The sequence below is a fragment of the Dufourea novaeangliae genome, unplaced genomic scaffold (genome assembly GCF_001272555.1).
Source record: "Dufourea novaeangliae isolate 0120121106 unplaced genomic scaffold, ASM127255v1 scaffold101, whole genome shotgun sequence".
NCBI lineage: Eukaryota > Metazoa > Arthropoda > Insecta > Hymenoptera > Halictidae > Dufourea > Dufourea novaeangliae.
In genome coordinates, this window is record NW_015373989.1 from 4,136,115 (window position 1) to 4,163,712 (window position 27,598).

Genomic DNA, 27,598 nt, shown 5'->3' on the forward strand with positions numbered 1-27,598 from the left:
TTTTCGCGCGAACGGACGGCAAAGGTGGCGAGGAAAGACGCGACGAGCGCGGTGGGCTTCACGCGTCGCGTTTCCGTGGACGGCCGGCCGGTCGGCTGGTCGGGCCTCGATAAATATTTATAGTCGCGATCGTCGGCGTCCATAAATATTTATTCGAACATCGGGAGTTACTATAAATATTTATCGTAGTGTTCGATACACGGCCTATGAAAACGGGGGATAATTTATGAGCGATGGAAACACGCTGGGAGGGACGCGAGAGTCCTTTCGACGCCGGGGTTGCGTGTAAATTGGTGGTATGGTAAAGAGGATTCGTTATTGAAAGAAGATTTTTTTGTTTTAGTTACGAACTCCGAGGACGCTGTTGCGTGCGGTTGATTGCTGGGGATTGTATATAAGGTCCAGTACTGGGCGCTCATTGATCAGGCATAATCGAGTATCCAATTATTTCTTGGCACTGATTGGAGACAGATACGATTCAATTTCTGCAATAATCGCAGAGTCTGAGAGTATGGAATACTCGATCGAAAGCGTGCAATTACGCATATGTGAACGAGGTCATGCGGTTGCCTTGAGAAATCGATGAATGTAATCGAAGGGGCAAAACATGCGATATTTTTTAATAATATCTTCAGACTCTCCACAAAATAGAAGGTAATTAAACTATAGAATAGCATTACTAACCCTGCTATTTTCCTCGGGTCTACACTGCGTGGTATAACTACAGAACCACCGAAAAATTTTCAATTCTTCTCTATTGTGGTTAAAATAAAAACGAACCAAGTATGCCATGCCTGAAATCGTGTTGAGAAATAATGTTTCTCCAAAAAGAGATAGTAGTGGCAGATCAGTAACAGTAAAACTCCCAGAGATCACTTCTCTGTTGGGTAAAAAACGAACCAAATTCCCCGGATCTGCAACAATAAAAAAAAAACGAACTCGAAACATCCCTATGCTTTTCTATTAGCGATCGTAAGCGGGTTCTACGGAGCGGAAGCTCGCCGCTCTTACACTAATTCACCCCTTCCGTGGTCGGGGCCGCTTTACTATCCAATTCACTGTACGAGAACCCCGTAGGATTAGGTTCGTTCCTCGGAAATCTCTCTGGGAATTTGCCTCCGTCATCGGTCCCGGGGGCACCGAAAACGATTCCGGGCCTCGACGCCGTCCGCCTCCGCAACCCTCGCGGGCGTCGCAGTTTCCAACGGGAGGAAAAAGATCCAAGAAGGGTGAGGGGATGGTGAATGAAGCGCATTCCCTTTTAAGGACAGCCGGCTACGCAATTTCTTTTCGTTCTCGTTGGAACGGATTATCCATCGTTACTTCGAATCGCGCGAGCTCGATGACCAGTTTCGTCGTCCAGAATCCGTTGGAGGGATCGTTCGTCATTCGATCGCGCGATAGATCGAATCGTGGATCGCCAGCGTGGTCTCGCTGGCTCTTTAATTACACAGCTCGTCCGTTTAATCGTTATTACGACTAGACTTGTATGAAGTCCTCGTCGAAAAAAGAAAAGAGCCCCCACCCCCCTACCGTAATGACTCCCGTCAGGACTGTAATCACGGCCTGTTTAACATCGGGACGACTTAATTGCCCGGGAAATTATACGTTCGCCATGCTAATCGGGGACTCCCACTCGCGAGCGTGCGCGCGTGGTTACCATACAATGACGAGCGGGAACCACGTGGAACACTTGTTCCGTGGCAACTCGTCGATTCACTTATCGGAGGGACCCGATTAATTACTAGTTTATATTCCCTTCGTTGTACTCTTCTCGATCTCTCCTCATTGTCCTCCCCCTCCCTCTGTGTGTGTGTGTATATCCGGGCTCGTGTCATCAACGTGTGTCTTGGTGGATGTTCCCTCGTTACGACACTGTTTGTATTCTCCATGTACTGTGTTTAAGAATTCGTTGATTAGAATCTCATCGAAACAGTGATTGCTATGCTGCATATTTTGTTTTTTCCATTATCCATAGTTACTGCAGAATATTCCCGATATTACGGCGTATACAAAGGAATTCGATAGAAATTCTGTATAATGATGTTTCAAATTGTTAGCTCGTGGAAACGAAGTCACGACGCGACACGGTCCCGGGGTCTCGCATTAATTCACGCTAATTGCGTAAAAAGAGAAACAGGGGAACACCGTGAGCCGGTCGTCTCGTAGACTCCCCGACAATTTTTCCCGGGTAGGACGCGATCAAAGTCGCTGAACCACGAACAATATCGCCGGCCAACAAACGCCCTGCCTAATAATTAATCGAAATAACGACGCGCCGACCGAGATGCCCTCCCTTAACGAGGTCCTCCACCCCTTCTTTTTTCGCTCGTACACACGGGGCCGCCGAGTCGCTCGTTAGAATCTCGCGACGACCGGCGATCCGTTCTCCGAACGGAAGCCACACACATACGTACACTGTTCTGCTCTTCTACGACCACGAAACTACGTAATTTCGCGGCTGGCTAAACAGGGATGCTCGCGGTTCTCGTTCTGGACAGGAGACGGCAAAAGTTTGCAGCGTTTCGCGGACCGATGCGATCCGATTGTCCTTTTACCACGCCCTTCTGCGTTACCATCTTGATTATCGTAGATTTTCTTCGTCTTTGGAACAATTTTCTATTTATCGAACACGTATGACGATTTAAACTGAGCTTATTCGATTTCACTTTGAATGGTCATTGCGGACGATTCGTCCACAGTGAATGTGAACCATAAAAGCTGGAGTATTTAGGGTGTAGGTACCTGATATTGTCTAGCAAAAGTTTAAACACTGTTCATTGAATAATAATTGATATTTTTGTATGTGATTAGTCTCAACGTAAAGGGAAATTATTTATATATCATGCAGTGTAAGTTAGAACCGTTGAAACCTATAAATGTTTAATTGAGACTTTAGAAAACATAAGACATGCAAAAATTGGGGTCTGAAAAAAGTGTACCTAACACCCCCTGCTCAAGAAATATTGATTAATTCATATGTCTTTATTATTTCTTGCTATCTAAATGTTTTCATTGAAATGTGGTTCACAAAATATTTTTCAATTCAAAGTAAAAAATTTATTCTACTCTGTTCAGCCGTCACTTCTGATGAATCGCGGATGAAAACCGTATTTTTCTGATGAATCATCCGCGACGATCATCCAAAATGAAAAGATGTAATATTCAGCTTTACACGACTGGTCCACATATCACAACAAATGACCATTTATGAATAACTTCGAAAGATTGAGATGTGACTCCCTTCGAGGACACTAAAGTGACTCACCGAATGAATTCGACAGGATTCTCGGTCCATTATTCGGGTACATACCAGACACACAGCAGCCGAGCGTGTTGATGTTCCCCGTGGACTCGTCGAAAGTCACTGGAAAACCACGACCCACTGTTCTAAGTCAAACGGACCGACTGTTTATAGAACCAAAGTATAAAATCCAAGGTGGAAGGACCGACGACGGACTCCCGGAACCTCTTTCGCGCTGTATATCAGAGCATCTTCCACAAGATGCGCCGAGCCTGGACAGAGAAAACAAGAGAGGGCAGAGACGAGCCACGAAGAGGAGAATCGGGGCCCACTTCGTATGCAAATCCGGCTCCGCCCTGAATAAAATATTAACCGAGCAATCGAGGCGCGTGGCGGGGGTAGGAGCACGCGAGTCGCCCTCGACGGGTCTGTGTTCTCTCGTGTGTTTCTTCCTTTTTCTATTATTTTTTTCGTTGTTTTCTTTCGTTCGCGTAGGCATCGTGTGTGCGACACGCACACGCATCCTCCTACCCTCTGGTCCTCCTCGTCCGCGACACGGAATCTCGATCTTCTTCGGTCCACGAGACGTTTCTGCTCCCCCGAGGTCTCTTTTAAATCGAAGACCTCGTTATCTCGCGGCGAACGAATTCTCGTTAGCGGGGCTTTAATTATAACCGCTCTGCGTCCTCGAATAGTCGTCTCCAGGCCAGGTGAGCGAGCGAAGAAGCCTGTCGCGGAGAAACGAAAATTCCCGGTCGAGTCGCTAACAATTAACGTCGCTGTTACTGATTTGTATTTCTTTTTTTTTTTTTTAACACGAACATCCCCACTGGTTCCGGGCACGCTTCCCTTTGGAACCCTCCCCCATTTAGTGGGTGAAACGACCAATTGCGTCATCAGTCGGATCGATGGAAAGGGGGTTGCGCAACGAGGAAAGGGTGAGAGGAAAAGAGAAACGAAACGGTAGAAAGGAAACACCGGTAGCCAGGTTTCTTGATCGCTAACAAGCATGCAACGCTGCCGGGTTTCCTTTACGCTCGAAATATCCCCGCTTTTATTTCACAGCCGATTGTTCGTCCCGTGTTCGAGAACCGGCGGCGCCTATGATAAAGGAATTCGTGAGAAACGGCCCGGGGAAAATAATAAGGAGGGCACGAACGAACGGGTAACGATCCAGGAGTCTCGTTACTAACCCACCCCCACTCCCGATTCGAAGTTACGCGGACGTCTTTCCTAGACGGACAACGGTGATTTCCAGTGCGAGGTGGGAAGGTGGGAAAGGGTCGAAGGAACAGTTAACGCGTATTTTTACCGTCCACTTGTCGCGACAATCGCGCAACATCCGCTGAATTTCACGGTTTCGAACGTTACCGGTTGCGCAGAAGGGCAAACCACCGACGAGTGGAAATCGAGGGGGAGTCGAGAGCCGCGAATATAATCTGTAATTAAGAAACTCTCTTGCCAAACCCCCTCGTCTCGCGCGTTCTCTTTATTAGTTTCTACTTACCTGTTTGCAAGCCTCTTCGTGTGAAGCCTGTATACACGGAACCGGTTCTCGACGACGTTAACGGCGTCTTCGGAAAGTCGTGGTTTCCTCGCCGATTAAAGTGCTTTCGGTGATCGTGGCACATGGGAGGAAATAGTCGTGGATATTCTATCCACTATCGGCTGTTGTGGTCGAATGATTGATCGAATTTGGAAGATCGTAGATGGATTCGTTTAATACAGGAAGTAGAACAAAATTGATCGGAAATCCTTTGAAATTCCATTACTGTAAAATTACAGGAAATCTGTCGGATGTGTCCAATCACCGTTTTCATGACCCTGAGTCATTTTCAGTAATTATGGTCATTGAGATTATCTTCAGAAGAGCTACAATCTTAGGTGTTTAAAACTACATGGTTCCATTTAAAATAATCAGGGTGATATCGGAGTTTTTTAAGCACCTCCACTTGGAAGAAAGTTTTCTTCACCACTTAATGGCCCCTCGAGAACTAACCATTTTTTGTTTTAAACACTTCTCAAAAATTGTAGAAGTTATTCAGATAGCTTCCTTAGGTGACTCGTCTATAAAATAACCCCAGAAGTTGAAGAACCAACATTTAATAGAACTTCCCTACGATAGTACCAATACGAAAGTTTTGTTAATCTGGGTTCTACGCAGTATTCTCAGAGGGTTCAGACGGCATTGAAACAATCAAGACGAGAGAAGAAAGGCGTGTACCCAGGGCAGAAGTCTGGCCAGCTGATTGACGTAATTTACGGGCCGCAGAAGAAGGTAACCTTAACGAAACCGGTGCATGCGACGGGGACCGTGCTCGAGGCAGTTTTAACGATCGCGCGTTAGGGGGATAGCCGTCGCTCGAATTTTATTAAGGGGCGGGGGGGGGGGGGACGGGGAGGGGAAACAGGTCATGCATATGCATGAGCCGCGGGTTCGCGCAACGAACATGTTTATTGTAATACTGACATACAGCGCGCGAAATTAGTACGGGTTAAGGCGACATTTCCATTCCGGCGATGGAATATGCATGAGAAAATGCATCGTAACATCTGCGCGTTAGAGAGTCGGCTGCACACAGTGGGTCAGCCGAGCCTACTCGCGGAAATATTTTATGCCCAAGGAACGGGGTTACGACCCGTGAACCAGGTCCCCTTCACGTTCGTTTATGCACCCGCGGAACGTTGGTAATAAAACATTAAAATGCTCCCGTTTTCTCTCGTGGCACCGCGTATTTACCTAAAACCGAGATTTCACGACCGTTAGAACCCAGATCCTTCGGGTAATATTCACCGCAGGTCTCTGCAATGATTATCTTGTGAACTGCGGTGGACTACACACACGCATCGTTGAATTCTTATTCCCTGATATTAAAGAGTTATGCAATACCCTCACAACCTTTGGTATTATTCACACACAATCCTTTGGTAATATTCACGTACAATACTTTGGGTAATATTCACGTAGGTCCACTTGAAAAATTATCTCGTATGTATATGAGCTTCGAGAGACTCCTATGTATATCTCACTTGTTTTTGCAGATACAAAAAATATGAAGGGAAAGCACTATTTGTTAGAAGGATCAATTACTATGATAAGTAACAATTCTTCCCAAGGTCATATTTTTCGAAATATGACGTGTGATCTTCGTGTGACCTTGAGTACAGAAAATCCACAAATGTATAAAAATGTACCGAAGTTGATGGGCATCGCTTTAAGCATTCATTAAAATAAATTTTCTGTAAATCAAAAGCAAGTGAAATACTAAAATGTGCTCACGTTAGCTGGAGCACCCTGTATATACACCTTCACAAAATATCAATTCAATATCGAATCGAGTATATTGATTCTTTTCAAGTAAAGTACGCCGCAGTCAAAGGGTTAAACAGTCAAGTAATACCAAAGGGTTTTACATGAACGAAGAGTCAATATAGAACTCAACTTCCAATATTAATACCTCCTTTTAGGATAGTTAGTTACTGATCTAAACCTAGAAACGCTCAAATCAATTACAAGCAGTCAAGAAAACTAGTCAAGGTGCTGTTAGCTAAAGCGATACTAACAGTATCTCGATTGACAATTTAATAATTCACTGATATCGAGGCTGGAGACACTTACGTGCTCGTTCTCCAGATGCAAGGTTCATCAGCCGCGAGCAATTACCCAGAGCAGCCCACGGTAATCGTCACCGCGTGTAGCTGGAACCTGATCGCGTAGAAAAGTCTCGTTTATGGATAAGACTGGCGACGCAGGCGCGTCGCTAATTAGTCGATTATGGGACCGGCGAGAGCTGCTTCGCGCTAGTTGCCGCTCCTCTCGCCGATTGTAAAATCCGCGCGACGCGTAATCTGATCACGCGCCGGTGAGTCGTAACGCGCCCGCAAATACTCCGCGTCACGTACCGAGGCTTAGGGGACGAATACGCAACGGGAACGACGGCCGTGCGAAACACCGCGAGACTTGTCGTCGAGAAGCGAGGATCGCGGCGAGCTTAAAAGCGTTTGCAGAGAGCGGAAAACGTGGACGCATATTTATACCGGTCTGGACGATTAAAAAGGTTCGTTTCGAACGGGGAGGATGGGAAATCGATGGAAGGAGTGGGGGGATGGGAATGAGTTGATTATAACGAGGTACGGCGGAACAGATTCGGTGGCGGAAATATTCAGGATATTGGATAAATGCTTTTGTAAATGTGCAGCTCGGAAGAAGGGAAGAACAATGTGTGTATTGTTCCGTTTATTCCGTTTGTACCGTCGATAGCCATTCGGATTCAGGCGATTATCGTTTACACGAATCGCTCGGAAAGCGACTCGATCAAATCCCCACGCGATAAAACGCGACAGAAAGGTAATGATACTTTACAGATCGTTCGGGGAAATTGAGCTATTTAATATCGAAAATGGAACTCGTGAAATTTTTAGAGAAAGGATGGAGATCGCAATTCAGTTTTATCGTCGAAGAGTAGAAAATTTGAAAATTTTGAAGTGTTTATAAATTGTGTAGGAAGAATATTATGTTTCTGATTAAGATTCGATGCATAATGGGGTAGACAAGTTTAATTGCATTTTAATGCAATTAATATTCAGCAAAAACTTCCGACCGTGTGGAATCGAGTATCGATCCCGGGGAATTTAAATACAAATTCAGAAAAACCTTGCATTCGATATTATTGGAATACTGATGACACATTGATTGCACTTGGATGTCGTTAATATTCTATACAGTATCGATCCGATAAATTACACAGAAATTTCGAGAAAATAAACTCTAGTAAACTTTACTTCGATCCGCTATCAGACCCCCATATCCCGATAAACATACTCCGTACCTCCCTACAAATATATCACTCGAGCACCAGACATCTGAACATTCCCGTGATCTCCATATACACCAACCTCGAGCACTTTATAGCGCAATATATAACACGGGGAGGGGCGGATGATTTAAACCATCGAAATTATCGATTAAACCGCCGTCGAGCAATAAATTTCCTCTCTTTCGATCCAGAGTGAATCTCCCGGGCTGCTGTGCCTGGTTTCCCTGAAGAACCACAGTCATCGTCTCGGTCTATCCTCGCAACGTTCGAAACGTCCTCTCTATCCATCGTCACGAGTACATCTCGAAACGGCCTATTCCCTCATGGAAGAAGAACGAAGCTGCATCTCTCCGACGCCGTAATAATCTGGGCTACCGGTTGAAAGACGTTGAAGACGGTCGTCGGCGCAACGGGTGAAGATGTTGGGCCAACGGGGAGGTCAGAAGTTTCATCATTCGGCACGTGTGTGCTCACCGGGAGCGTCATTACGAGAACGGGTAACGCGCGGCGGGGGTGGAGGGGGAGGGGGAGGGAGGCCTCGTTAAAAAGTACACGTTCGCGCTGGATCAATAGCGAGCAATGAGGCCGAGAGACACCTTGTTAATCTCGGTGCTGGTCACGTCTCTATCCACACGCTGGTCATCACCATGAGCATAAAGGGGGCTCTATGTGTGTATATATATGAAAGCGGATTCGTCCCTCTTTATCCGTTCCAACCGGACGGGGGGCTAGCTCCCCTTTTCTTCCTAACCTGACCCCTCCCCTGCCGGAATTAAGCGGCAAAAAGTCGTGTACGACTGTGGTACCTTTCTAGGCCCCGCGTGGCTGCCACCCTTTCGCTTGGATCCCCCTGGTCCTGTCCGCCGTGTGTCTCCCCGAGTAAGTAGTACCCGGGCTACACGTAGAGTCTTGTCACCGAGCTCGGAGACTGGTTAGAGGAGGCGCTTATCGCCACCAAGGATCTCACTGACAGCCGCCAATTAAAACATGCTAACGAGCTGCTGATCTCGCGATATCTCCGACCGGAGCCTAATTAAACTCCCGCGACGAGGGGGCGGCCGGGGAAACAGCCGGCCACGTTGAGAGAACAACAGACCGTGAGGTGGTAGATAGAGGGGGACAGAGAGAAGAACGGGGACAGCGAAGAACGACAAGACAGAATCTACGAGATCTCGCTGCGCCCTAGACTTTATCGTGCCCCTGGTCTTAAGAAAGATCTCGCCCAGCTACCGGTGAACTTTAACAAACCTATTTCCTGGGGAGATCCTCCAATTATCGGTACACGGTTACCATTCCGCCCGGAGAGAGGTTAAAGGGCTCTCCAGACGGAAAAGATGGTAAATGAGGAGTTAGTAAAACGGGATTCTTGGGAGTTATTTGTCCGAGCCCTTTTATCGGAGGCATTACGTTCGATTTCCCCTGATGATCCTCTAACGGTAGATTCAATGGAAAGGAAAATTGTCAAGTAGCCCGATTAAGTGTGTGGTAGTTCAGAAGATGAATATATACTGCTTCTGATATGTTGGCTTTGTTTGTCTAATTAGTTATTTCAGGAAAGTTAAGTGAAACAATTGGTTAAGTATGTAGCATAATATAGCTAGGAAAAAACTTGGGAAGGTATACCTTTGTAGATTCCTTAACAGAGTTTCAGTTGGCGAACGCAAAGAGCAATTATGTATTTTTCACGTCCACCAAACGGAATTTCGTGAAGCCCAGAGGCTAGCAATTCCACATTAATGTCCATGATTAGCTTGTACAAACACGGCTCAACTGCCGGAGGGGGGCCAGAAATTTACGACGCGCGGACGGTAACCAACGGGGATTTCGTAATTTTAAGTTCCGAGGTCGGCGTACAACAGCTGTATACTTGACTCGACGGATCCGCGGGGCTTATGGTTGCCTAAGAACAGAAGGGGGGGAATCCCCTTGCATTATCGTACAAGGTGATTTGTAATTCGTGGCGGAGCCACGAAGGGGACCGTCTTCGCTCGGGGAAATATGTATGAGTTAAAGAAGAAGAATAACATCTTTGCTTTCGAGCCATCCTCCCCCACGACGGGGATGAAACCGCTTTAGAGTTTGAAACACGTGAGCTTAATGTTTCCCTTTTCCCCCATTCGTCGGAGACGCGTCTCTTTCAGTTATGGAAACATTGCTGTTTTATAATGTCGCGACGAAGTGATGCATTCGACAACGGCCATGTGAAATTGTGGAAAATGTGTCCTTGATCTTCCAACTTCCATGATGAATATGGAGGACACTTATCACTGACCATTTCAAATATTCTTTAATGGTCTTCAGGATTAAATGTTTTAAACGAAGCATTTAGAGCAATCCTTCTACAGGAAGTGTACACACGTATCAAAATAAGGTTTGATTACTCGGAACTTCTGATTACTCCCTAATCATTTCAAACCGCATGCATGTTTGACAGGACGAAAGTTAGTGTCCAAAGAAGTGAAAATTAACCATATATCATTCGATTCGTACCTACATCTCAGGATCAAGTTTCCACCGCAGTCTACATCCATCACGTCAATGTTTCAATAAACTATCTCCCCGCTGTCGTCTAATTAGCGACCACAAAGTATCGACCGGTCCCAACCGATCCTTCACTCCAAGCGCGCCGCGTGGCAACGATGAACGCTTCGTCGCAACAAGTTGCACCGTTTCCAGTTCGCTTATGAAAACCAGCCGTTATCCAGAATCGGGATCGCGAATTCGCTTGAGCCTCGGCGACGTCGTACGGACCCGCTTTACGACCAATCTATCCACCGTTATCGGGGCCTCCGTCGGCGGAACGTTCGCCATCTAGGCCCCTCGATTTTATCACGAAAACATGCGACGCTTTCCAGCGACAAATCGTTTAAAAACCGATCTCCAACGGGGTCCAGTCCCCTCCTTCGTGGACGTTATCGACGTACACCGATCTCAGCAATCGTCTCGAGGAGAGTCGCGGATCCGGTTCTACCTTCGCACCGTAGGTAGATTCGCTGGAAAACACGAGCAACGCCAGACAGTCGGCACTCACGTTAATATCGCAAGCTGGTCGACGTAACAGCGGCACGGTAAACCGTTTCGAGCGGGTTCGGAAGCGGCGCGCCGTAGTAAGAGGAAGGAGCAGAGAAAACGGCTCTGCCCGACTGCCGACGCAGAGGGCCCCTTGCCACTGAGTAACCAGGATACCTCTGTTTGCAGTCGGATTTTGGAACTAAGCCCAGGTTTGCCCAGACAGATGCACCCACTTGCCGCCCTTAATAGCATGGCTTACGCACCAACGTTGATCAGCGAGCTCTCCTACGGCCAAGCTAACGCGTTTCCTTTCATCCCGGGGATCTCGGATCGCCCCCGTGTGTGTGTGTACGCCCCCGAAAGAATGAAGCCCCTTTCGATTGTTGCGGGAATAGACCCGTACGACAACGACGACGACCGGGGAGCAGCCGGTCGGTCTTTTTATTTCAATCGTACCCCGCGCCACGAGCCCCCGATAGAGGGATTAGGCGAGTTAATCGTTCGACGATTCCGAAGTGGGCACCACACCGAGTGTCGCCTGGGGAGTATTCGGACGATCGTGAATCCGATCGGGTGGTACGCGAGACGAATCGATTACGTTCGATACGACTCAATGTTTTCGGATAGAAGATGTCCTAGTTAGGGTGGTTATTAGGTGGAAGAAAAAAACTTCTTTTCGATATTTTATCGTGACAGCCTTTGAATATAGTCTATACCGCAAGAAATTACGATTACAGTGTTCTTTAAATATTTGTTAAATAAATTTTAGTAAAAATACATTTTTTTAAACTGGCTTTTCGAATGGAAAAACCCGTTTGATATCGCATAATCAATTTCAACTTATTATTTTTGTAAACGAACAAAACAAAATAGATATTAATACAACCGAGAAAAAAAGAAAAAACGATCGGTAGTAAGTGGATAATAGGGATCAATTCCTGAGAAAATATTACAAGACCCGTACTTTCTAGATTCTTCGATGTATCCTGAAGTAGCTAAAGAAGACTTCCCAAGAGAAGAAAAAAGAAGGAACACATGTTATCGTAAACTACCAATCACTTGGATCAGTCCCATACTAACACGCAACGAATCCAGTTCCAAAACTAACACTCCGATCAACGCTACTACCACACATTTGAAACCACCGAATCCTTATCCGTCATCCGGAGCCGTTTTGTAAGATACCAAGTCGATATCAAGCAGAGTGATCTAGCATCGCGGACAGGGTCGACGTGGTTGCCTGTACCAACGACATTGAATGATAAATCACGCATCGATCCCCGGCGACGTCCCCATCCGCAGCCGGCGGAAAAGTTGTCTTCTCCTGTCCCTGATGTCACCGAACAACTCCGGAACGGGTCTTGAGGACAGTGAATACCTGTCCTAGGAGTAGGGTATCGGTTACCGGATTGCAGCGACGACAGCGTCGCTACTAATTACGGGGTGCTTGGTCCTACCCTCCCGCCGTCATCATCGTCGTCATCGTCCTCTCGCGTCTCCTGTAATTTCGCGGGGCTCACAATGCGCCAGCTGATTAGGACTCTACGCCCTGCGAACGGTCTCATCTGCGTTCCCGTGTAATCATTGACGCTGCTCCAGGCGGCACGATGCACGCTAGGGGTTGCTCGCTGGGCCGAGAGAGGGGTAGGTTTTACGGGATCACACAATGCGGCCGTAACGAGATGATTACAGGCGTCGCCAGTGCCTGCTTTCGGAATCCCATGGATCACCGGGCCACCGCCCCCCACCCCTAACACAGAAAATACCTTGCTCGTGATTCGGGGCAGGATGCCTGGCCACGCCGCAAACGGATCCTCTTCGTGTCTCGGTTTAAGTGGTCGCGTAAACGTTGAGGTCGTGCGGGATTTGTCGTGCCGCATGAGCATTCGTATTCCGGGTACGTACTGGGCTCGTAGCCTGTCTCCGCGAACACCCCGCCGCCATCCTAAACGGAGGATACGAACAGGTTCACCCTCACCCTGGTATTTGTCCCGAGGATGTGTCTCCTGGCCGACGTGTCCTGGGAAACCGGGCCGCGACACTCCGCCCTCCAACCCTTGTGGGGCTCTTACCGCGAAAATTTTCCTGGCTCTTGCTTTTGTCGCGCTATGCTCCCAGTGGGCGGGGATTTAGGAACGTGGAACGCGTGAAAAGATAGGGTGTCTCGTTTCTATTCTTCCGAGAATCGCCCTCTTTTACCAGATGTCTTGGTTTTAGGATACATTTCCTACCAGCAAGTGTTACTGCAAAACGACGTGAGGGTTACTGAGAGGAAAAATGTCGATGATAATAAAACAGAAAGAAAATCGTGATATACGTGAGAGTTTGCAAAGGTCGCTGGCCGTAATCTGTTACTGAACCCATGTTAGCCGGGCGTCGACTGTTTCGAGCTTTAAGAAACAGCTGACACAGGGACATCGTTCCTCGAGATTTCTCGGTCTCTAACGGTGACCTTCGAGCAAAGGGGTTACGGGCCAAAGATGTAGTTCCTCATAAATCGTGACTGGTCCGTAGATCGTATACGATACATTTTCTCGAAGGAAACTCGATTTTCTTCGTGGTGGCTTCGCCTTCGTAGTCCAGTCGACAAACCGTTTCTGGAGGATCGATGAATCGACGCAGTTTCGCACGGATTACGGGTAGCCTGACGGATCCCAGTCACGTCTCGCGAGAAGACGAAGGGGTCGAAAGGACGATGAGGATGTCGTCGGGTGTCGCCGGAAACTCGGGGATAAAACGAAGAACACCGAGTCCCGGATAGCAACAGCTGGCGCGAACGAGAGAGATATCCCTTCTACGGAGGTTCCCTTCAGTTCCCCGTCCTTCCAGTTCCAGCGAAATCGACAGGAGGGACCTGTGCCAGGATCGTCGCAACTCACTCAGGAGCCAGCTGACGTTACGACCCTACCGAGGAGGAGTCGGATACACCCCCTCTTATAACCCTCCGTACGGGGAGAGGGGCTACCCTCGTCTTCCAGATTCGAGCAGCCGGTGGTGCAAAGTGCCGAAAGACTGTTTTCCGAACAACACATCCTGCGTCTTCGATCTGGCTTTAAACTTCCTCTCGAAGGGAGTGAAGGTTGCCCTCTAACGCCTTTACAATTTCCATGCAAAATGGACAGCTCTGGGTGTGTGTACCTTAAGTTACAAACTGTGCTATCCTGGACTTAAATTTTGGAGACTCGATTTTCAATACTGAACAGTAAACTGCTTCCCTTCGTGGTTGTAATTTCGCTAGATTTTACATTATTTGGATATATCAGTGGAGGATCTAAAAATCTCTGAGGGTCTAAGTCAAGTAAATATCTCGAGTATATCGATTTCGTTGTAGAATTTCCAAACAGAAAATACCACCATAATCCGTAATACTGTTATAATCGTGCTTTATTAATCGGAAGTTTCAGCTAAACACTTAGATCAACCCCCAGGTAGCTCCATCAAAGAGTTATACAAAGCTCATCGTCGTTAGGGTGCATCGAACGAGCCACCGCGCCGAGTCTATCGTCTCTTTAATCTACGCCCGTAGAAGCTAATCTCGTATCACGCGGCAAAGAGCCGTTCTGCGGGCATCGTTCGAGAGCTTTCGAGCATCCACGATTCCATACATCGATGAGCCTCCATTCCGTAATTGCGAGTATCTCCCACGGGTGCCCTAACGATAACCCTTCCGGCAATAGGATAGTTGCTGCATTGTATATTAACGGATCAAGTTTCGAGGTGGTTGAATCGTGGAATTCGCCGTTTTGTCCCCCGGTGAAACAAAGATCCGACTGCTTATTACCGGAACTTTCACGCGATCCACGATACTCGCAGCGTCTTCGACGAGTCCCAGACCGCCGCCAGAGATGCTGGAATTACGAATTCTCGTGAATTCCGTTACGCGTCGAGATTCAATTTACCAGGCAGCCTGCAATTATCGTTTTTTTTCTCGAATTCTTCGACAATAATCGGTGTAACTACTGTTAGGATCTCTCTCCCGGGATTACTTCGCGATGCTGATTTCCTGGGAACGCTTGGAATCGATTGCCTGCTGTTTGATATTTGGCGTACTAATGAGATGCTGTTTGAAACTTCCAGACATATTAACGCATAGGTATACGTAGGTATTAACATATAGATGTGAGCAGACTACTGACCAACACAAATTTATAGACAGATACTGTAATACAGCAGAGGAATAATCTTCGTGACAGAAATCCAAATGGAAGCCTCAATTGGCAGTACACGAAAATAGCCGTTCAGTTTTCTTAGATTTCGATAAAACCGTGCGTCGTCCCCGAATATAGGCCGCATCGTTCGAGACGAAACGGGATGGGATTTCAGCCAGCAAAAAATCGCGATACGTCGAATAAAAAGGATAGATGGCCAGTAACCGGTGGACGGAGACCCCGATCGTTTAATTATCGGAAACCATTCGACTTCGCTGACTCGGCGCGCTCTTTCATCGCCGAGGCGCCACAGGTCTCAAGATCCGTTCGTAGCCGGACGTCGTCGTTTAGCCTTTCTCCTGGAAAACATTGTCCGCCGCCGAAAGCGCAGGACACGGTCACGGTTGCGCAAACTCGATTAAAACGAGCGTTAAGCGATCGAGCGGCCGTGGGACGGGGTGAAGGGGGGGGGGAGGAACGGGGGTGGTTCGGTGGAAAGCGCACCGCTTAATAGGGTGTGATAGATCGGGTAAATTGCATCGGTGCTAATGGGATTGCACGCGATGGTGCTATAACCATTACCGTGGCCGTAGAGACTGGGTATCCATGCCCCGAAACCACCCCCATAGAGCAATCCTGCTGGTGCCCGCTTTCGCCCCCGTATTCCCTCTCTCTGCCCGCTGTTTCGTTCTTCTTTCACCCCCCCACCCCTCCGTACGTTCATTGCGTCCCCTTCCCTCGCTGAATTTGGATTCACCACCTTCCCCACTGTTTGCCTGTTCGATTTGCACCACGTCACGATAACGCCACACCGGGCTAGATTTAATAATCGACCGCGACACCATTTCACGGAGACAAAAGTCGAGCCTGGCGCTAGTCGACGACGATCGAAAGCCCTGAAAAGGGGGGGGGACGGGATCGATCGGTTTTCTCCATTGTACAGATCCATTTGGCTTTTGTAACTCGTCGTCCCTCCACCATTCGCCTCCCTCTTCCGCCCTCCCGCCAGAACACCCCCCGACAGCGACGTGTAATCGTTTTAACGGCAGTTTGAAATTTCATGCGAAATTTATCGGGAAATTCCGGCGCGCTGCCTGCCGGTCGCGTATAGAATTTCGATCCGCGTGCTAAAATTAAATTCGTTATCGCTTGATCTCCACCGCGTCGAAGGGAGGGATTTAAAGTGGCTACCCCATGGTTTTCCGAGTTTTCCCCGCTGAGTGACTGGTCCACAGGCGTTCGCGGTTCGTCGTACACAATCCGGGATGCTGCGTGTCTCTTCTAAACCCGTCTGTAATGAGTCAAATGACACGGGAAGGGAACGAACGACACATTGATTACTCCACGAATGAAAGACAAAAACGCCGTAATATCGCGACAAATCAACAACCCCATGCAATCTCCGTTCTTCCCACTTTCACAATCGTCCCATCGAGCCTGTACACGGGTTACCATATCCCACCGAACACCGTTACCCATTCACACGATAAGCCCCCGGTCCGCGAGTTCTAGTTGGAAAAGTCAACGTCACCGCTGGATCAGCTTCGAGGGCGCACACCATGCGTTTCCCCGCCTCTCGCGATTGATTTCTCCCCGGCCGAAATACGGCGCGTTTCCCATCGCCCGCGCCCCGAGGAGGACGAACCATAAACACGCGGCTGACGACGTCGCTCGGGAAGCATCAGCCAGGACGAGGAGCTGGTAGAAACGGAAACGACGAAGGGAACGAAAACGAGAGCGAAAGAGGGTTGGCGGAGGGGAGGTGGTGAGGGGAAGATTCATTGACATTTAGCTTGGCGAACAAAAAGCACGGACGACGAGGGGACAATGCCTGTCGAATTCTTTGTCCCGGGCCCAGGTCTACGCTGGATTTTTAATAACGCCGCAAAAATAATGGAGATACCGCGGCAACAATGGCGGGGGGTGGGTGGGCCTTCATTAGAGGGCCGCCGTACCGTGATCAAATACTTGTCTAGCGGCCAGCCACGGCTTGGCAGATGTGTGTAAACGTGTGTGGACCCGCAAAAGGGTACGTTTTCTTTCATTTTTTTTTCTCGTCTTTTTTTTACGGATCATTCGGCATCGAACTGTTTTGGCGCCTCCCGCTCGTATATATTCCTGTCCCCGGCGCGAGCCTTTTCGCTTGCCAGCGCGCTGCTACGAGCTGGCGGGGATTATCCGTGGATAATTTTGATTCGCCGCAGGCGCCAGCCGGAACCACCTAACCCGGGGGTTCCCTGCCGTTGCTGGGTATATATGTATACGGACGCGCAATCCTCGCCCAAGTCAAATACCACCCGCGGAAGAGTTACTGCTTCACGGAGTGATGTGTGGAGGAGCTCCGGAGGATCCGGATGCCGCCGGGGGCCTCGATGTTCCCTTCGTTTTTGCGCCCCGGCGAGTTTGTCTTTCGATGAGGGCGCGCAGCTTCTTGGGCATCTGCCATCGTCTTCATCTTTTTGGACGATTCTTTTTTACTTTCTTGTCTTACGGAGAATATATGTAAAGAAAGTAATTACAACGACACATTTTTTGAGATCATTCACAACGTTTATTGGTAATATGAAAGTGAAGAAATTTGTTAGGTGGTTGCTTAGTTCGTACAAAGATCCGTCAGGTGGAGTACCCCCCTTATTCGGTCAAAGTTGACGAAAGAAGGCGAACTTGGTGTGATCGGATGCTTGGTTGTTTTAAAGTCGGAATAATTTGAGCGGTTATGCGATCCTGGACAGCAGGAGGTAAGGCTACCAAACCAATTGGAATGTAACGGGAATAGTTGGGAACTGTAATAGCCGAACTATTCGGCCAGTGTTCGGAATGGCTGCCTAATACTTGCGTCCAGCCTAACAAATGTGACCCTTAGCAACCACTCGCAATGCAGTAAATTCGAAATAACACGAGGCGAAACTTTAATATCGGATTTCGATATCTGTGAGACGGTGTTATTCAACTAGGAACATTATGGCTACAGTTCCTATTGGGCCATGTGAAGTTGAGTATTTCTCGTAAAACTAAAATAAAAATAGTAGTATTAGAATTCTTGAAGATCCCTTCTGTCCAATTATTCCTTCGCATTGCGTTAGATGTAACACCAGAGTTCATCTTCCTCCAGACTCACGTTCGAATTAGACCTCTAAAGACAAGTCTATAACTCGCCAGAATTTGCGTTGAATCTCAAGTTCTGTCTTGTTACATCGGAACAGACTTAGAGCAACGTGAGCTCCTTCAGCCGACCGAGGTGAGGTTTCAGACTTACGGATAGTTAAGTTTGTATTAGACACTGTCTCACCTCGGTAAGGTTTGCCTTAAACCCTATCTCGTTAAACTGTATAGAGGCAGCAATTAGAACTCCTAGAGTCCAGTGTGGTTTGAACAGGTCCAAGTTAATCAAGGATTAAATTCAATGGAATTGAGTCAAGACAGAGACAGCGGGAATTGAAGCTCCTCTCGACTCTTTTGCGACAGACATTTTCCACGTCACTTTTCCAACGGTACACGCACCATCGTGGGGGAAAACTATTTAATCAAAAGTCGTTTTTCAGGGCAAACATCGCTAGAGGTTTCCAGGTGGACAGCCGGCTTCATCGCAAAGTGCCAAGAGTCTTTGTTGTTTCAGCGGGTTAGGCTCGAGTATTCCCTCAAAAGCTGATTTTCTGCCCGCGGTTAGATTGCTCTCCGGGTCTCCTCTTTGTCTCTCTTTTCGACGCGTCCACAAACACGGAGTCACGCACATGCACACACGTTCTCTGTCACGCGCAATCCCCCCGGCGCAGGTCAGATAAATAAATAGTGCGGGAAGACTCGGCAAATATTTGCGGGAAACCGTACACACCTGAAGAGAGGAGTACGTAAACGTGTGCCCTGGTCTCTTCCAGTCCTCGACCTTCGATTCTTCCCTCCGTCGCGCACCACCGAAATTCTCCCATCGCCCCGAGCGGAATATCGTACGTGTTGTGACTGCTCGTAGGAATCATTGGACTCATGATCCACAATTTAGAGCCAATTGGGTATCTATAGAGGGGTCTCGAACCTAGTAGGTTGTTGGGTTATTTCATCTAGACATGAATTAATCTTGGCTAATCTGAACACTATAAAAAGTAAATCTAATGATACTACTGGTCTATTACAGTTCAAACGTGTCTGGTATACTTCTTTCATTCTAACACTGTCACTGTTCACGTTATCTTTAATAAAAATTTGGCACTGAAAATTATTGGGACAAAATGGTATCTTCGTTATCTTCTGGATCATCACTACCCCATTTAGGTTATTCTTTGTTACCAGCTCAAAATTAAAATTCCCTCAATCACATACATAGAACACCTTTGTACGATACTGTAACGAGTCTAGACTATTCCTTCCAAATAATATTCGACAAAGGCAATGCAATATAGTACTATCGTTTCTCACCTCCTAGCTTAAAATTAAAACTTCAAGCTACACAATCTCCTTTACAAGTCCCGCGTGGTGACGTACTAAAGCCCCAAATACTCGACACCACGTTGAGTCACCTTAAATTCTCATTCCCGGACGAAACACCTAACGTTACAAACTTCCAAGGTACAATGTACAAACTCCCGCTGTAAAAGTCAGGAAGGAAACTGAGTTCCGGAGGTAAATGGGGAGCATGGCCGCGAGGAGACGTTTCCTAATCAGTCCACGAGGTCCTCAGTTTTTATTCCGGGCGAGACGCCTAGGGCGAGGGCTCGTCACTCCTCGGCAACGTGACATCCCGAGGCCCCTACGGGTAACCGGGACATGTGTACGCGGGAAAAGGGCGTAAACGCGAATTATGTCGGGCGCAAAGGGGATTACGAGGGCCAGTGTATCACTAGTAGCGCACTTAACTTCTCGTGAGGCCTGGGACGGGCGCGGGGTAAGGTGTGTTTGTTAATTCACGCCGTCGTGTCATTGTAAAGCGTCGTCTTCGTCGACTGAAATACACGCGGCCAAGCCCGGCTACACCCATGAAGTGTATTGCATTGCTTATGAGGTTTATACCGCCCGCCGCCGCTTATGAATATACCTGCGGCGGGATCCACGACCGCGGGCTCAACGGGGCGCAATATTCCGGTGGAAACTCGGAATCCCGACCTCTCGTATCTTTCGCGGGATCCCTTTGAAACCCTGAAAACAGCCGGGGAAACTTTCGGTTAGTAACTTGTTCCATACGTTCCTTCGATCAACCAGCAGGTCAGAAACGTTTATGTGTAATTTGTATAGGTGGGACTGATCGGAGAAGCTTTGAAGGTATAATTGTGGATTGTTTCAGTTCTGCTTGTTTCGTTTGTTAGACAAAAGGGTTTAATACTATAGAACTACTGACTGGTTAGTAGATTCTTATAGCGATGATTTAAATGTTCCAACAATGTATTTTCTCAGATGTTTCACAACTATTTATTGCAATATGAATAATTTCAAAAGCCTGTCCTGTATATCGATCCGATGAAAATAGATGTACAGTATTACGTCGATCACTGTCTGGCTGGTTCTACTCGATTTTTGTCAGGGCGTCTGAAGAATTTCTCCTGTTTGACGCTGTATGCGTTATCATCGGTAGTTGTAGTTTCAGACATAAAAAGGGTAGAAGAAGAAGTAAGATGTCAAATAAAATAAGGTAAATAGAAATTCGTAAAGTAAAGTATTTCGACATGCGAAAGGAAAGTTTTAGTTTTACAGTTATCGACGCGTTTAATGAAAAGAACGTGAAACTAGAAGCTAAAAAATAAAACTGATACTTCAATTAATTCGTGTCAAATGGTTAGCGACCACTTCGGTCTATTCTGTTTTATGAATACAGATTACTTGTTAAACGGATTAATTAGCAGGCATAACGAATGTTTTCACTTTGACGTCGCGATAAAACCAATAGTTTTCTATTTTCACGAGTGGTATTCAGTGAAGCACGGATTACGGAGATCCACTTTTCCGGCTTTCCGTTTTATTTATCGCGTTTCGGGATACGCTGGCAAATATTTCGCGCGGGTATCGAGGCCCAATTAACGGTCCGCGACCCGCGAAAATATATTTCACGCGTTAATTGCCACGGTCGGGACAAGTCCGACGGAATTTCAGCACAGATCCGATGAAATATGAGGCAACCCGTCCCACCCTGCCCACCCCTCTCGTAGACGCGATACACAGCGAGTAATTTATAAATTATAATAATCGTATATTACGGTGTAGCACTGTGCGCAACGGGAACGCTGCACCGGACCAACAAAATATTTGATCGCGACACATAAACTTGCTCGTAAAAGTCGAGATTCGCGTAAAATGTTTACGCGCCGCTTACACCAGCTACCGCTTAATATACGATACTGCTTAAAAAGTAAATGAAAAACCCGCGATAAAATTCGTCTGCCATGGCATACATTTCAAACAGCCAATACATTGGGGTTTACTGTGCGTTCGGAATATAACATTCTGAAGCAATTCAATTGTCACGTCGGACCGGAAAGGGTAGATTGACGAAAATGGCCGCGAGTAAATCGCTCAATTTTCACGTAAAATAATGACATAGAAACTTCATGACATTTATTAGAATAACTAATATCATGGTTGACTTAAATAAAAACCTGATGGTGTATTACCTAATCACAAACCCACGATTTCTTTTTTCCAGTCGTAACATGGAAACTTCGTGAGATTTATTAGAAAATCTACGATCATGTTAAACTTCAAGAGAAACCTGGGGTGTGTTCAAACCTAGGTCCTATTATCGAAACTCCCTCGTTTCGCGACTCTCACCCTGCAATTATTCCGCTCCGATCCCCGACGCGACGTTGTTAATTTAAAAGAGGAAGAGGCCAGGGTCGAACAGGGGAAGGGGTGGGGGTTTCCACGGGAGCGACGGAAACCCATGAAAGAACGTGTTTGCACACCGCGATATCGAGGAAGAAACGAGGATCGGAATGGAAAGAAAGAACGAACAAGCGGGCTTGTTTGGCTACAAGGAAGGAAAGTCGAAGAGGGATAGAGAGAAGAGACGACGGAACAGCGAGCGTTGGTAGATGTGAGTGTGCCTGTGTATGCACGCGTAACTTCTGTCCGACTGAAGCCGGGTGACTCCTATCGATCGTTCCATTTGATATTCCGCGTTGAAACTCGGTTAAATATTTGACATACCGAGAGAACCGAGGGGTGGCTCCGGTAATATGTACTGAGCAAACGGCGGCTCGGGCCCCGGTAATCTGCAGCGTCAATGTAATATCCGCGAGATTCGACTTGACACGGGAGAGTTAGCGGGCGCGCAGCGAAAGTTTTCAGAAGCCCGTGCCAACGACCGTCGAACCGTGGTATTCTGTGCTCGTGTTCCGCCGTTTGAGAAGAAAAACCTGGCGTGAGAATAACATACGGTGTTTCGTTATAACACTGCAACCTGTAAGCGAGCGATAAAACGAATCTATCGCGTGATATAAATGGGAAACTGCTAGCCCATATTTAGTCCAGCTCCTCTACTCGTCGAATAACTTGGAATTGAAGTTTGTAATTATACGATAAATATTTATAGATGATAGGATGCTCTGATATTATGTATAACAATGTATAGGCTATTGCGAGAAAAGAAGTACTACGTTCTGATTGGTATACAGTAAATCATCGATGAATGTTCGAAGGCTCCTCGGCACTGAGTATTCAGGCGTTATCCCCACCACTGGGCGTGCAATCAGACATTCACGGTGGGGATGACGTCTGATCACTCAGTGCCGAGGAGCCTTAGAACACTGATCGATGATTTACTGTATTTAGATAAGGTAGTGGCTGATACTAAAATACATAATCCCCTGTTATTTCTCCCGAAAAGGTTATAAAAAAGAATTAAAACTCATAGCTTCTGGCGACCACGTCCAAAGCAGAAGGAACTTTCTCCACTAGCAGTAATCCTCCTACAGGCGAAAAGAAGGCCGAAGAAAAGCGATTTGCGTCGTCAGCCCACTTGTCCACCCTCTCTCTCTGGCCGAGCGCGCCCTTGCAAATAATAACCGCGAGGAAATACGACGCAATCGGGGAAGACCGAGTACTGAAAGAACCACCACCCCACGAGTTCCTCGGCCGGCTATTGTTGTAGCTCCAGGGGCCGGTCTTTCAAACGAGAAATCTATCTTTGGTGCGCGATAGTCGATCGGGATGGAAGTAATTCCCCGGGACAAAAACCTTCAATTATTTATTACCGGCAAACAACGGGACTGTACGCTCTCCCAAATTGTCTCCCCACCCCCAAATAAGCTTCCATAATGGTATTCATATAACATCACGAAAAAAAAAAATAAGGTCCCAACCCCTCGGAGGAACGCTACACCCGGCAATTTGAGACGTCAATCCAATGAGTTCAGAATCTGTAATTTTCTATGAGTTTCGTGTCCGAGGCGGCGTTCTCTCACGGGCCGGCTCGCAATTTACGTGAAATCGTGGGGCTTCCCTGTGATTTCTATGTCCAATCAGGAGGAACGAAGAGATGCTTTCAGGATGGAGAGAGAGAAAGGCTAGAAGAAAAGACAGATGGACCGGTGAACTTGGTGGATTCGACGAACCAGAGCCCCGGGTCCGCTCTACCTTATCGATTCTGGAAGCCGACTCGCGGGTGGTCCCTCGACGTCTACACGATCTTCTTTCCTCGTCCTTCTTTTATTTCCTCGTGGGGCGGCACGAAAATACATGAGCACTGGCCCGCGAACTGCCCCCAGGGGGCGGACCCTTCCACGTGGGTGGCTCTCGCGTGCCGGGCCCTAATACGTTTCTAATTGAAATGTTTATCGGACATTCCAGATGGATCTTGGATAAATCGACGGATTTATTGACGCTACGTGGATCACCGTTTTGGGCGAAATGCCTTCCTTATATTGGACTCACAGCTGTAGTACTTGAAAACATGCATAATCTATCGTAATTCATGTTTACGTGGCTTTAGATATATACCTCTGGTGACTTACATTTCACTGCTGTATATATTGCGTAATTAGTATTCATAAAGGATATATCGTATAGCTTCTAACGACAACAGAGAATACCTGATGCAAAGCTCAAAGGCTGACGCCAAGCGATTAGTACCGCACAGTCAACTGTCTGTTTACAAGTCTTACAGTGTAAGAGGGTTTAGGCTACATTTAGATCACAGAAAGACACGGTCCAGTACTGTTCAGGCTACTATTTTCTTCTGAACCAACACTTTTGCGTCTGTCTTCGATGTTTCGGTCAAAGACACAGGGCTGCTGACGATTCAAGTAGAACCATTTCGAACGACGTTAGGAAACACAAGATGTGTACACATAGTCGCGAAGAGCTTGACACGGACTAAATCTACAATCATCAAACATTTCCACCAATTTACAACCATCGCTGGGTAATTCTATTTACCAAAAGATCGAGAAAACAGAAGTTGCATATAGTGGTAGTAGTGGTATGATTCGTCTAAAGCAGCGGTCTATAGAGAATGTTTCTATTTCCAGGTAGGCAAAGCAGCAGTCGACCAAATTGCACGCTAGGAAATGGCGCGGTGGAATGTACTCCCGGACTGTTGAGGCAACAGAGGGGAAAGCAGATACGGTGGTTGATAGACACGAAGCTACCCTTTATTCCTAGACGTTTCACGAGCCATCGCACTTAATGTATTCCCTCAGTTACCAACGATTCGTCTAGGGAAGGTTTGTTTCTGTAATCTCGGTACCATCGAGTGTAGCATATCATCGATACAGCTACTTTCCATTAATCTGTATTTTCAACCGATGATATGTATCCTCACCTTTCATCAGTCACCAAGATTCAAACACGAGAAACGTTTCAAAGCGAATATTCGAGTTTTCATTCGGCAAGCGAGGACGCATTGGCAAAGCGTAAAGATCGGAAAGAAAGAGGATAGCAGCGGCTGTCTGGTACGGGTCTCTCACGTTTCTTTTCCCCCCTCAGGGGAGCTCGCACACGTAGACGGGAAACCATAATCCAGCTTAACCGATCGTAGTCGCGGACCGCGGTGGCACGTGCACTAAGGGGGATGTTTGTCATTGCGTCTTATGCCGCGCGTAATTGATTTTGCGCCGGCTCCCCGGGTCCGTCTGGCAGTCGCCGAGCGAGCAAGCGAGCGCAGCTGAATAGAACAAGCAGAGACGTCCTCTCGTCTCCTTTCGAATTATCCCACCGCGTGTACGGTACCGACTCCGCATCGTAAACGATACTGTGTGGTCTTCTGTTTCTTACCGTCGCGCCTCCGCCTCGTTTCGCATGACAGCCTTCTGGCAGATGGAAATTATTCGACGGGGAATAATCATTTCTCGTGATTACGTTATTATTCCTGATATTAGCCGCTCTCGATATACAAACTCGAGTCACATGTGCACGTTTAGGCGCCATGGATAATATTCATCGCGAGAAGTCTAGGGATACCGATTTTAACTCGAGCATGGGTGGGTATTTATTTTAGAATTCCTGAATGCTTACTCAGAAGAATTTGTACCGTAACTTTGACATATTCAATGTGGGTTATGTGTAAAATATTATATACACATTCACGCCATTTCTGGGGTAGTTGGCAGATACCCTCTCAAAAAAATGATGGCGGTTTGGAGTCAATAATAATTTATGGAGGTGTCGAATTAATTTCTGCACCTGTCCACCAGATCGACCGATTTTTCCTTCGTTCGGTAACGAGGTAAATAATAAAGACACTGCTCGACACAACATTCCAAACGCCACCCAGTACAGTAATGAAGAGGGACAAATTTCCCCAGCAATCATGTCGAAGAAATTTGATCTTTTCAGGGACGGGGGGGGAGGCACAAAGCAGGCGCGCGCTCGTCGTCTCGCGAGCTGCAAAAACGCGTAGAGTCTTCTCGACGGTGGTCCAGGTCGTCCAAGCCCGAGAGGGGGCTGATGGTCGCCGCGGGTTGGAGCTCTCTTCCCGCGAACGCTTAGATCCCGCGCGACAAATTCTCAAGCGCGCCGCTTCGTAATTGCGATTTACGACCGCGGGTCCCTCTCGTTTCTGCTCCTCGTCCCGGTCCACCCCCGTCCCTCCCTCAGCCACCCCCGTCAACCGTCGTTTCCAACGGGCCGAGCACTTAATGGCGTGTTGAATAACGGATTTATATACGGGGCCTGAAATACGCGGCGGGGACGCAACTCGCGATACGCGACGGACGTGTTTACGACGCCGAAAATACAAATTGCAACGGGCGAGGCGTCGCGAGCTGCTTCTCTCTCTTTCTGTCTCTCTTTTTTTCTCTGCGGTATCCCTTCCCTCTGCCACCCACTCCCCTCCCCCCGTCGGTTATCGCAAAAACGACCCAACCGACGAGCACACGGGTCGATCCGTGTCGGAAATAAAAGATCGACCGCGGGGCGGTCGGCCTCTGTACACGGTTCATTAAGCGGATGGCCGTCGAGAGAGACATTGGATTCGAGTATTCTCGTTAACGACTTTCGGAAACGGCGCGCCCCCAACCGGCGCCGCCGCCAGTCGTGTATCCGGTTATTCGTAGGCCGCCCCCGCATCAAAAAATTGCGCCCGTCGCGTTTCAATTAATCGGGCAACTTCCGCGGACGACGACGGGTCACGAGTCGTAGACGTCTTTGCCCGTTGCTTTTCTGCTGGTTTCGTTTGGTGAGAGGACCGACGCGTGGTTGTTGGCCTCTGGAGGTGTATGCATTGCTTGAGCTGCTGGGCGTTTATAGCGTTGATCGCGCGAGACATGTTGCTCTGGAACAGTTATTTTCAACCGGTGGATCATTAATTAAATTATTTTCGAAAGAAGTCTGATGCACGGTAAGTGTACTTGTCAAAATTGAAACATCTTTAAATTGATTATACGAGTTTATGATTGTTGGAAATTTTACTATAGGTTCAAGTGTGCCTTGAGATAAAGGGTTGAAAAACACTGATCTAGAGGCTGAAACGAAAGATTTGGGAAAGGTTGCTATGACTGGTTTTGCGTTTATAGGAACCTAGACATTAATTCCTATGGCTGTTTTGAAAATGTTTTTGCTTCATCGGATTTCTTTGATCGGAAACTGTGTACAGATTATTGAAACAGAACGACCGAAGAAAGATTATGTTACTCCGTCTATTTTTATTGACACACCTACATTCCAAACACTATTTTATAATAATTCTATTTTTCCTAGATAGAAGGATATACGATTTGGTGGGAAAATTATATAGAAGTCTTTTCGTGAAGGAGAACTAGAAGATTGACAATTACTGATTGCTTGAACAACCTATAGCCCAGTTAACGTTTGATAAATCCAAAGTAATGCGTGGCAAGATAAAGAAGATTTTTTAAAAATTAACAGAACCGTATCCCGGGGATCTCACGACTCCTCATTTTTCGCATCCACGAATCAGAAGACGAATGGCGAAATCTGACGAGGCCCGACATTGTTAT